The 12069-nt window shown below is 47.7% G+C and overlaps 1 long non-coding RNA gene across 6 annotated transcripts; it reads right to left on the minus strand.

Annotated features, from left to right (window-relative positions):
- On the minus strand, positions 1-9921 carry LOC143483187 (uncharacterized). Of its 6 annotated transcripts, none has more exons than XR_013122434.1 (5): positions 8597-9921; positions 8366-8508; positions 1524-8277; positions 1293-1435; positions 1-851 (listed from the first exon to the last, which is right to left on the minus strand). It is a non-coding gene; the product is annotated as an uncharacterized LOC143483187 (long non-coding RNA). The 6 variants fall into 6 exon arrangements; XR_013122433.1 differs by lacking the exon at positions 1-851 and adding an exon at positions 921-1204; XR_013122435.1 differs by lacking the exon at positions 1-851 and having other exon boundaries at positions 1212-1435; positions 8597-8728; positions 8802-9921.
- Between the last annotated feature and the right edge of the window lie 2148 nt (positions 9922-12069).

Below are 12069 nucleotides of genomic sequence, written 5' to 3' on the forward strand. Positions count from 1 at the left end.
TATAAGTATCAAGACCAGAGGACTTAACAACATCAAGAACTGATCGTCGGGATTATTAGAACAATCACCATTGTCAGTGTGCAAGGAACTGTGAGGAAAGCCAGAAAGAATCACCATCCGTGGACTATTCATCATCACCGTGGACAACCATCAGGATTTCAGATTCGACCGTTATGGGATTTTTGGTTATCAGCAGCTGATTATCAGTGCTCCTGTCACCCTCATCAGACCTCTACAACTAATTCAGAATGCTGCAGCATGACTGGTCTTCAATCTCCCCAAGTTCTCACATGTGACTCCTCTGCTACGCTCTCTTCACTGGCTTCCAGTAGCGGCACGCATCAGATATAAAACCTTGATGCTTGTGTGACCCTTGTTAAGGTGAGCTGTAAGCTCGACTACGCCACCTGGGGAGTTTCACCCCAGGAAATATAACCCAAAAGCACACAGGTTCATTTAAAGAAAAGGGCAGAGACGTAAAATTTGGTTCAGTGTACAACTTTTTACTTAAAGGTAAAATTGGAAATAACACTAAAATGCACAGCTTTATTAATAACTTGGTTTTAAGAAAATCACAATTTAGAATAAAGTAAAAATTGTTAAAATACCAACACAGGGGTACTGGCAGTGCTAGGTCTCATTGTAGTATTATCATACATATACTTAAAACTGGCTTCAGACCTTCAATGATTATCCTGGTAACGACTGTACCACACACACACACACACACACACAGCTTCCAAAAACCTCAAAAGGTGATGACTCCAACCACAGCAGACCAAGTGTAAAAGTGAATGATTATCCCCGAAGGGTAACCAGCCATCCAGGAAACACCCGTGCACAGAAGTATTCTGACGAACAGATAAAACACATGAATGATTAATACACTATTATAACTTTAAAACTCACTGCAGCCAGTATCCCTAATGTTAATTAAAAAAAAGAGAGATCAGGTTCACATAGAACAAAGAAAAGAAATCCAATACCGCTCAGGGGTTAATTCAAAAGAAACAAAATCAAGAGAACTAAACTAAATAAACAGAAGAATCACAAAAAGTTTAATTATAATCAAATAAACAAAATAACTGAAACATTATAACGCTGATTTAACCCCCACAAAACAACCAAGGCAAAACAGCAGAAGACTAGGGGAGGCTCTGCTCAGCGCCACCTAGGCCCTTCCCGTGGCGACACTCCAGAACTCCTAATTAAAAACGACATTTTAAGTAAATTAAAAATAAGCTATATTTAAACAAGTGATATGAAAAACCACATCTACTGAGCCCACATACCTTCAAGCTTGATTTACCATTACATAGGACCCCTTGCTCCAATTGCAATGCTTCCAGTGTCTGAGATAATAAAACCAGGATTCCCGTGCCTTACGACGCGGTTTTCTAAGCACACCCGTTTTCAAGCACGCCAAGGGATATACCTAAACATGACGTAACTCGCTGTAAGTTGTACATCCTATAATGGTTAAATCCCAAACAAATAGGTGGAAAGTAACTCCAAATGCCTACCTTTCAGCCAGTAGCACTCACATCAATGTAAACGGCCACTTTATACGCGACGTTCCACGTTTAGGCTGCAGCTAACGGCTAGCAGCGTGGTGCGACAACAGAGGGAGGACGCCTGCTTTCCGGCAGAATCCCCTATACATCAATGGGTTCGCGTCACTTTAAAAGCACATTAAACATATACAAGGCACGGAAACGACAGACATACCTTAGCACACCGTCTCAGCAGCAAGTCCCGCAGTAACACGGCCCAAATAATAAGGGAAGCACGAGCTTAGCCCAAAGCGTGCTCACTGGGTATATATACTGGTGCTAAATGACCAACCAACCCGCGCAACACAGAGGGGAGGGGGGAAGCCACTCCCTAACTACGGTGGCTGCCCAAGCCCAGAAACCACTAGGCAGCCCTGTGACAGCTCTGCCTGTTACATTCTGCCCCCACCTTTTGTGTCGGCGTCCCGTCGACAAAACACAGCCGAAAACTTAACACAAGGGACTAATCCCAAGGTCTAAAACAGGCTACTGCCATACTGTGTGAACCAGGTACCAAGGGTGTAGCGTTAGGAGCTACCTGCGCCGTGGACATAGGCAACCGATGAGGGTTCCTATGCTGCCCTGCTGTTACTCGAGCTGTTCGTCGCCTCGTGTCTAGCCCCAAATCACCAACTTCTACCTCCGATACAACAGGGGCCTCGAAACTAGTTTCGGCACTAGAGGAGGGAATGACTTCAACTGGGTTGTCCCCTGATGGAACAATAGGAAGGGAACCCTGAGACTGGGCTTGAGGAGCACCTACAACAAGCCACTGACCTGACTCTTCCTCCTGTTCTGCATCCCCCACCAGGCTTGGGATTTCTACTGGAGGAGAAGCTACAGAAGGGTTTGGAGGAGCTAGCTTTAACATTACTCTGTGTACCTGCCGGGTCTGTCCCAAATCTCGCAACGGGGCCACAGAATACACCACACCCCCAGGTTCAGGTGCCCTTACCACCCTGTAAATGACTGGACTCCAAGCATCCTGAATTTTCGTGCGTCCACGAACTGAATGATCCCGTAGATAAACCAGCTGGCCTACCTGCAACTGGTCAGCTAATAAGCCATGATCGTGACGTTCCTTACGGCGTTGTGCTGCAGCCAACAACCTCTCCCTTGCCCCTTTAAAAGCAACCTGAAGACGTCTCTGGTGTTCCTGAACCCAATCACCCACAGTTCTACCTTCAGTTTCCTGAACCCTACCCAACAGGAAATCCACTGGGAGGTGAGGCTCTTGCCCGAACAAAAGAAAATGTGGCGATTCCCCCGTAGACTGATGGATAGAGGAGTTGTAATTAAAGACTAGCTGCGGCAGATAATCTGGCCAACGGCTCTTCTGTTCCTGGGATAGTGTGCGCAGCAGATTATGCATGGTGCGATTAAATCGCTCACACTGGCCATTCCCTTGCGGGTGGTATGGGGTAGTTCGCGTCTTCTGTATCCCATACAGATCACAAAGCTGCCGAACCAGGGAACTCTCAAAGCTCGAACCACAGTCTGAGTGTAACCGTGCAGGAACACCAAACCGATAAAACCAGTGCTGAACCAACACCCTGGCCACTGTAGGAGCTCTTTGATCTCGAGTAGGGATCACCTGAGTAAACTTGGAGAACACATCGGTTATAACTAAAACCTGTTCAGTCCCATCCCTAGCAGGCTCCAAAAAAGTGAAATCAGTGGCTACTACCTCATTTGGTCTTGAGGCCAAAAGGTGTCCCATTGGAGCACGCAACTGCTTATGTGGGGGTTTAGCAAGGGTGCACCGTTCACATTGCTGGCACCACCGCTTGATATCATTTGCCATTCCAGGCCAATAACATCGCTCCCTTATTAATAATGTGGTCCGCTCTACACCTTGATGGCCGTGATGGTCATGCAGTTGTAGCAACACTTCCTCCTGCAGACATTCCGGAAGCAAAAATTGTAAGACCTCCTCCCCACCATCCGGCTTCAGGATTTTGCGATACAGCAGGCCATTACGCAGCACAATTCTATCCCACTGACGCAGGAACCCCTGAGTCCGGGCTGACAAGTCTTCCCTCTCATCCCGACTAGGTGGTCTGCCCCCCTGCCAAAAAGAATTAAAAGAATGAATGCTTGGGTCGGCTTCCTGTAAACACTTCAACTCCCCCGGCTCACGGGACGGAAAAGCAGCCATAGAAAGCTGGGCTACCGCTTGCATAGAGGTTTCTTTACTAGCTTGCTGCCGAAGGGCCAAAGGCAAGGTCACACCTGTCGATCCTGAACCCTGCAACTGCTCTGGAACGGAAATTCTCTGCCGAGATAAAGAATCAGCATTTTTATTTACACGACCTGGTCTGTAACGGATGGTATAATGGAACGCCGACAGTTGGGCAACCCAACGCTGTTCTGTAGCACCCAACTTGGCTGTGTCCAAATGACTCAACGGGTTATTGTCTGTCCAGACAATACACTCCTGGCCCCAAAGGTACTCACGAAATTTCTCCGTCATAGCCCACTTCAACCCCAAAAACTCCAACTTCATTGAGCTGTACAACTTCTCATTAGGGTTTAGACTACGACTCGCATAAGCAACGGGGCGCACTCGACCATCCTGCTCCTGGGACAATACAGCTCCCAAGCCCTGGTGACTGGCATCGACCTCCAAAATAAATGGGAGAGAGAAGTTAGCAAAAGCAAGTGTAGGTGCATCCACAAGCTTACGTTTCAGTGTCTGAAAACTGGTCTCACACTGTTCTACCCAGAGATCTAACAACCTAGGCCCATGACCTTTCCTAATCTTGGTCCCTCCCACTACAGCTACTAGGCGATGCAATGGGGCAGCCATCTTTGAAAAGCCCTGAATGAAACGCCGATAATAACTGGCGAAGCCAAGAAATGAACGTAGCTCAGAAACTGAAGTGGGACGGGGCCAGTTGGCCACAGCAGATACCTTCTCAGGATCGGTAGACACCCCTTTATCAGAGACCAGATGGCCCAGGTACCGAACTTGACGTCGAAAGAAACAGCATTTTTCCAACTTGGCCTTCAGGCCTGCTTGACCTAGTCGATTCAAAACCAACTCCAAACGGCTCAGGTGCTGATCCAGGTCTGAAGAAAATACAATGATGTCGTCAAGATATAACAACAATGATTGACAGTTTTGGTCCCCAAACATCCTTTCCATCAGTCTCTGGAAGGTACTAGGGGCATTACACAGCCCGAAAGGCATACGGTTGAACTGGAATAGGCCAAAGGGAGTACAGAAAGCTGTCTTTGGACGGTCAGCCTCATTAACTGGGATCTGGTTGTAGCCACTAGCCAAATCCATGGTTGAAAACCACTGGGCCCCTGATAGTGCATCCAAAGTCTCTTCAATCCTAGGCAGAGGGAATGCATCCTTCCTAGTTTTGTTGTTAAGTTGCCTATAATCAACGCACATGCGGAGGCTACCATCTTTTTTCTTAACCAGGACAATAGGTGAAGCATAAGGGCTACAACTCTCCTGAATAACCTGGCTCTCAAGCAGCTGGTGAATATGAGCCTTGACAGAGTCATAATCGGATGGAGGGATACGCCTGTACCTCTGTCTTATTGGTACATCATCCAACAAAGGAATGTCATGTGAAATTAACCCAGTACAACCGATATCACCTTCGAAGGAGGAAAACACTGCCGCATGCTTACAAAGAAGAGACCGTACCTTCTCCTGGTCTACTTGAGACAGCACAGACAGATCTAAAGCCTCAATCTGCTCCAGTATTGGACTGGACTGAACAGTATGGGCCTGAACTTGGGCAACCACCATAGAGGGTTCACTCACCTCCGTAACTCCAGCCGGCAGACTCACAACCTGTACACCGGTCAGTGATGCTAAGGGACAATGTGGAGGCAAAGAAACACTGGAGCAACCCACATTTACCAACGGTACATAGACGGTCCCTCGAACTACCTTAACCAAAGAGACAGCAACTAACAGACCATCAGGTAAGGCACCCAAAGTATCCGAGGGTTCAACTAGGACCCCTGTACTGCACTCACTGAGCTGACTGGAACACGTGGCTGCAACCATCTTAAACGTACCGGCTGGTATTCGAACAGGTCTCCGTCCCCTTACTCTAGCTACCCCTGTGTCTACAGTTGAGGGCCCATCAGAAGCCTGATGACAGTACTGCAGGGCTTGCTGCCAAGGTGAGGACGCATGTACAACTGGGGGAAGATCAAACAATGCAGGACCATGCTGGCAAAAGAGCTCCTGATAGCATTCTCTGATGACGTTCATACCCAAAACGCCCGGGACTATAGGTGACGTATTAGAACCTGGAGGATCCTTAACTACCAGCCAACCCCTTCTAGGAATGGACTTTCCAAGTACGTCCACAGTTAGCTCCACGTAGCCCACATAAGGTATCTCTAGCCCGTTAGCGGCACGAAGCTGTAACCACTGGCAGGAATGCAAGTCTCCCTGAATGTGCTGACGAAAGAAACTTTCAACTATGGTTGAAACCATCGACCCCGTGTCAAGCAAGCAATTAACCACCACTCCCCCCAACCGGATAGCCACTTTTGGACACTGTCCAACTAAGGATGGAGCGGTAAACTGAGGTGGAGAGTGCTGTGAGGCAGAGCCAGTACTGTCCCCTCCCAATGTGTGGCTCTGCACACTGGAGGGAGCTAGTTTTCCGCCGGCTGAGAGCTAGGGGCAACACGGCCCGGATGGAAAGCCCCTATTGGGTGCGCTGGAACACGCTCATTATCACAGTCTCTAGCATAGTGTCCGGACTTTTGACACCGCCTACAAATTACATTAGGCCGGCTGCTAGGACCAGTAGGCCGAGGAGAAGCATACAAGCTAGCAATACTCTGTGTTAACTGATTAATCTGTTCTTGTTGTTTGAGTAGCATAGCTCTTAATTCTGTCATCTCAGAAGATTTAAAATTATCTGCAGAACGTCGAACCCCATAAGTCTCCCTAGACATTTGCAGCGCACACATTGAGGGGACAGAATGGCTCCTACCTCTCCCATCATCTGGCCTACTCTCACGCTCCCATCGGATAGCCGCTGCCCGTATCTGTAGCATGGAAAGCTCTGGTGTCTGACGGACCAACTGCTTCAGTTCCCTACGGAGGGCAGAGTCATTAACATTCTCCACAAATTGGTCACGAACCAACACATCAGCATTAGGCACTACATAAGATGCACACTGCTTTATTTTATCCATGAGAGCCAAAAGGACATGCGAGTATTCCTGCAAAGACTCCCCTTCCAGTTGCTTACGGCAAAAGAAGCTCTCCTGCAAGGCAACATATGACCTTGAACACCCATATAGCTCTTGAAGTATAGATAAAATTTTCTGTGGGTCCTCCCTTTCCACCCTAGGCCTATACCTTATTTCATCCTTAGCTTCTCCTTCAAGATGATCTAGCATAAAATAGGCCTGGTCAAGGGGTGCCAAACGGCGTGCACGGATGCTAGCCTGTACCTCCTCACTCCACTCCTCGATACTTATACCAGCCCTGCCCCTAAACACTGGGCATTTACGCTCACGGGGAATATACAGCAACCTCTCAACTGGAACAGGGTTACTCACAGTCTCTTGAGACTCACCACCACTACCGGGGCCTGGCTGAGACTGGGAAGCAGCATTCTCCTGCAACAGGCGCTCATTATCTGCCTGCAGCCGTCTTACCAGCTCTCTCATTTCCTGGAGCTCACTGGCCATGGTAAAACAAAAAAAAGTGGAATAGAGAAGAGGTGGGAAATAATCACTGGGTTAGCTTTAAGGACCTCCCTACAGGTACCCAACTAAAATCCTTGGGACCAACACCAACTGCTGTTTTGCCTTTAAACCAAAATAACCAAAAGAAATACAACTGAACTCCCAAAAATACGTCTCTGTTTCAAATCCTGCCGACTATACGCCACAAATGTGACCCTTGTTAAGGTGAGCTGTAAGCTCGACTACGCCACCTGGGGAGTTTCACCCCAGGAAATATAACCCAAAAGCACACAGGTTCATTTAAAGAAAAGGGCAGAGACGTAAAATTTGGTTCAGTGTACAACTTTTTACTTAAAGGTAAAATTGGAAATAACACTAAAATGCACAGCTTTATTAATAACTTGGTTTTAAGAAAATCACAATTTAGAATAAAGTAAAAATTGTTAAAATACCAACACAGGGGTACTGGCAGTGCTAGGTCTCATTGTAGTATTATCATACATATACTTAAAACTGGCTTCAGACCTTCAATGATTATCCTGGTAACGACTGTACCACACACACACACACACAGCTTCCAAAAACCTCAAAAGGTGATGACTCCAACCACAGCAGACCAAGTGTAAAAGTGAATGATTATCCCCGAAGGGTAACCAGCCATCCAGGAAACACCCATGCACAGAAGTATTCTGACGAACAGATAAAAGACATGAATGATTAATACACTATTATAACTTTAAAACTCACTGCAGCCAGTATCCCTAATGTTAATTAAAAAAAAGAGAGATCAGGTTCACATAGAACAAAGAAAAGAAATCCAATACCGCTCAGGGGTTAATTCAAAAGAAACAAAATCAAGAGAACTAAACTAAATAAACAGAAGAATCACAAAAAGTTTAATTATAATCAAATAAACAAAATAACTGAAACATTATAACGCTGATTTAACCCCCACAAAACAACCAAGGCAAAACAGCAGAAGACTAGGGGAGGCTCTGCTCAGCGCCACCTAGGCCCTTCCCGTGGCGACACTCCAGAACTCCTAATTAAAAACGACATTTTAAGTAAATTAAAAATAAGCTATATTTAAACAAGTGATATGAAAAACCACATCTACTGAGCCCACATACCTTCAAGCTTGATTTACCATTACATAGGACCCCTTGCTCCAATTGCAATGCTTCCAGTGTCTGAGATAATAAAACCAGGATTCCCGTGCCTTACGACGCGGTTTTCTAAGCACACCCGTTTTCAAGCACGCCAAGGGATATACCTAAACATGACGTAACTCGCTGTAAGTTGTACATCCTATAATGGTTAAATCCCAAACAAATAGGTGGAAAGTAACTCCAAATGCCTACCTTTCAGCCAGTAGCACTCACATCAATGTAAACGGCCACTTTATACGCGACGTTCCACGTTTAGGCTGCAGCTAACGGCTAGCAGCGTGGTGCGACAACAGAGGGAGGACGCCTGCTTTCCGGCAGAATCCCCTATACATCAATGGGTTCGCGTCACTTTAAAAGCACATTAAACATATACAAGGCACGGAAACGACAGACATACCTTAGCACACCGTCTCAGCAGCAAGTCCCGCAGTAACACGGCCCAAATAATAAGGGAAGCACGAGCTTAGCCCAAAGCGTGCTCACTGGGTATATATACTGGTGCTAAATGACCAACCAACCCGCGCAACACAGAGGGGAGGGGGGAAGCCACTCCCTAACTACGGTGGCTGCCCAAGCCCAGAAACCACTAGGCAGCCCTGTGACAGCTCTGCCTGTTACATTCTGCCCCCACCTTTTGTGTCGGCGTCCCGTCGACAAAACACAGCCGAAAACTTAACACAAGGGACTAATCCCAAGGTCTAAAACAGGCTACTGCCATACTGTGTGAACCAGGTACCAAGGGTGTAGCGTTAGGAGCTACCTGCGCCGTGGACATAGGCAACCGATGAGGGTTCCTATGCTGCCCTGCTGTTACTCGAGCTGTTCGTCGCCTCGTGTCTAGCCCCAAATCACCAACTTCTACCTCCGATACAACAGGGGCCTCGAAACTAGTTTCGGCACTAGAGGAGGGAATGACTTCAACTGGGTTGTCCCCTGATGGAACAATAGGAAGGGAACCCTGAGACTGGGCTTGAGGAGCACCTACAACAAGCCACTGACCTGACTCTTCCTCCTGTTCTGCATCCCCCACCAGGCTTGGGATTTCTACTGGAGGAGAAGCTACAGAAGGGTTTGGAGGAGCTAGCTTTAACATTACTCTGTGTACCTGCCGGGTCTGTCCCAAATCTCGCAACGGGGCCACAGAATACACCACACCCCCAGGTTCAGGTGCCCTTACCACCCTGTAAATGACTGGACTCCAAGCATCCTGAATTTTCGTGCGTCCACGAACTGAATGATCCCGTAGATAAACCAGCTGGCCTACCTGCAACTGGTCAGCTAATAAGCCATGATCGTGACGTTCCTTACGGCGTTGTGCTGCAGCCAACAACCTCTCCCTTGCCCCTTTAAAAGCAACCTGAAGACGTCTCTGGTGTTCCTGAACCCAATCACCCACAGTTCTACCTTCAGTTTCCTGAACCCTACCCAACAGGAAATCCACTGGGAGGTGAGGCTCTTGCCCGAACAAAAGAAAATGTGGCGATTCCCCCATAGACTGATGGATAGAGGAGTTGTAATTAAAGACTAGCTGCGGCAGATAATCTGGCCAACGGCTCTTCTGTTCCTGGGATAGTGTGCGCAGCAGATTATGCATGGTGCGATTAAATCGCTCACACTGGCCATTCCCTTGCGGGTGGTATGGGGTAGTTCGCGTCTTCTGTATCCCATACAGATCACAAAGCTGCCGAACCAGGGAACTCTCAAAGCTCGAACCACAGTCTGAGTGTAACCGTGCAGGAACACCAAACCGATAAAACCAGTGCTGAACCAACACCCTGGCCACTGTAGGAGCTCTTTGATCTCGAGTAGGGATCACCTGAGTAAACTTGGAGAACACATCGGTTATAACTAAAACCTGTTCAGTCCCATCCCTAGCAGGCTCCAAAAAAGTGAAATCAATGGCTACTACCTCATTTGGTCTTGAGGCCAAAAGGTGTCCCATTGGAGCACGCAACTGCTTATGTGGGGGTTTAGCAAGGGTGCACCGTTCACATTGCTGGCACCACCGCTTGATATCATTTGCCATTCCAGGCCAATAACATCGCTCCCTTATTAATAATGTGGTCCGCTCTACACCTTGATGGCCGTGATGGTCATGCAGTTGTAGCAACACTTCCTCCTGCAGACATTCCGGAAGCAAAAATTGTAAGACCTCCTCCCCACCATCCGGCTTCAGGATTTTGCGATACAGCAGGCCATTACGCAGCACAATTCTATCCCACTGACGCAGGAACCCCTGAGTCCGGGCTGACAAGTCTTCCCTCTCATCCCGACTAGGTGGTCTGCCCCCCTGCCAAAAAGAATTAAAAGAATGAATGCTTGGGTCGGCTTCCTGTAAACACTTCAACTCCCCCGGCTCACGGGACGGAAAAGCAGCCATAGAAAGCTGGGCTACCGCTTGCATAGAGGTTTCTTTACTAGCTTGCTGCCGAAGGGCCAAAGGCAAGGTCACACCTGTCGATCCTGAACCCTGCAACTGCTCTGGAACGGAAATTCTCTGCCGAGATAAAGAATCAGCATTTTTATTTACACGACCTGGTCTGTAACGGATGGTATAATGGAACGCCGACAGTTGGGCAACCCAACGCTGTTCTGTAGCACCCAACTTGGCTGTGTCCAAATGACTCAACGGGTTATTGTCTGTCCAGACAATACACTCCTGGCCCCAAAGGTACTCACGAAATTTCTCCGTCATAGCCCACTTCAACCCCAAAAACTCCAACTTCATTGAGCTGTACAACTTCTCATTAGGGTTTAGACTACGACTCGCATAAGCAACGGGGCGCACTCGACCATCCTGCTCCTGGGACAATACAGCTCCCAAGCCCTGGTGACTGGCATCGACCTCCAAAATAAATGGGAGAGAGAAGTTAGCAAAAGCAAGTGTAGGTGCATCCACAAGCTTACGTTTCAGTGTCTGAAAACTGGTCTCACACTGTTCTACCCAGAGATCTAACAACCTAGGCCCATGACCTTTCCTAATCTTGGTCCCTCCCACTTCAGCTACTAGGCGATGCAATGGGGCAGCCATCTTTGAAAAGCCCTGAATGAAACGCCGATAATAACTGGCGAAGCCAAGAAATGAACGTAGCTCAGAAACTGAAGTGGGACGGGGCCAGTTGGCCACAGCAGATACCTTCTCAGGATCGGTAGACACCCCTTTATCAGAGACCAGATGGCCCAGGTACCGAACTTGACGTCGAAAGAAACAGCATTTTTCCAACTTGGCCTTCAGGCCTGCTTGACCTAGTCGATTCAAAACCAACTCCAAACGGCTCAGGTGCTGATCCAGGTCTGAAGAAAATACAATGATGTCGTCAAGATATAACAACAATGATTGACAGTTTTGGTCCCCAAACATCCTTTCCATCAGTCTCTGGAAGGTACTAGGGGCATTACACAGCCCGAAAGGCATACGGTTGAACTGGAATAGGCCAAAGGGAGTACAGAAAGCTGTCTTTGGACGGTCAGCCTCATTAACTGGGATCTGGTTGTAGCCACTAGCCAAATCCATGGTTGAAAACCACTGGGCCCCTGATAGTGCATCCAAAGTCTCTTCAATCCTAGGCAGAGGGAATGCATCCTTCCTAGTTTTGTTGTTAAGTTGCCTATAATCAACGCACATGCGGAGGCTACCATCTTTTTTCTTAACCAGGACAATAGGT

This window comes from Brachyhypopomus gauderio, chromosome 19 (assembly GCF_052324685.1).
Source record: "Brachyhypopomus gauderio isolate BG-103 chromosome 19, BGAUD_0.2, whole genome shotgun sequence".
Classification (NCBI taxonomy): Eukaryota; Metazoa; Chordata; class Actinopteri; order Gymnotiformes; family Hypopomidae; genus Brachyhypopomus; species Brachyhypopomus gauderio.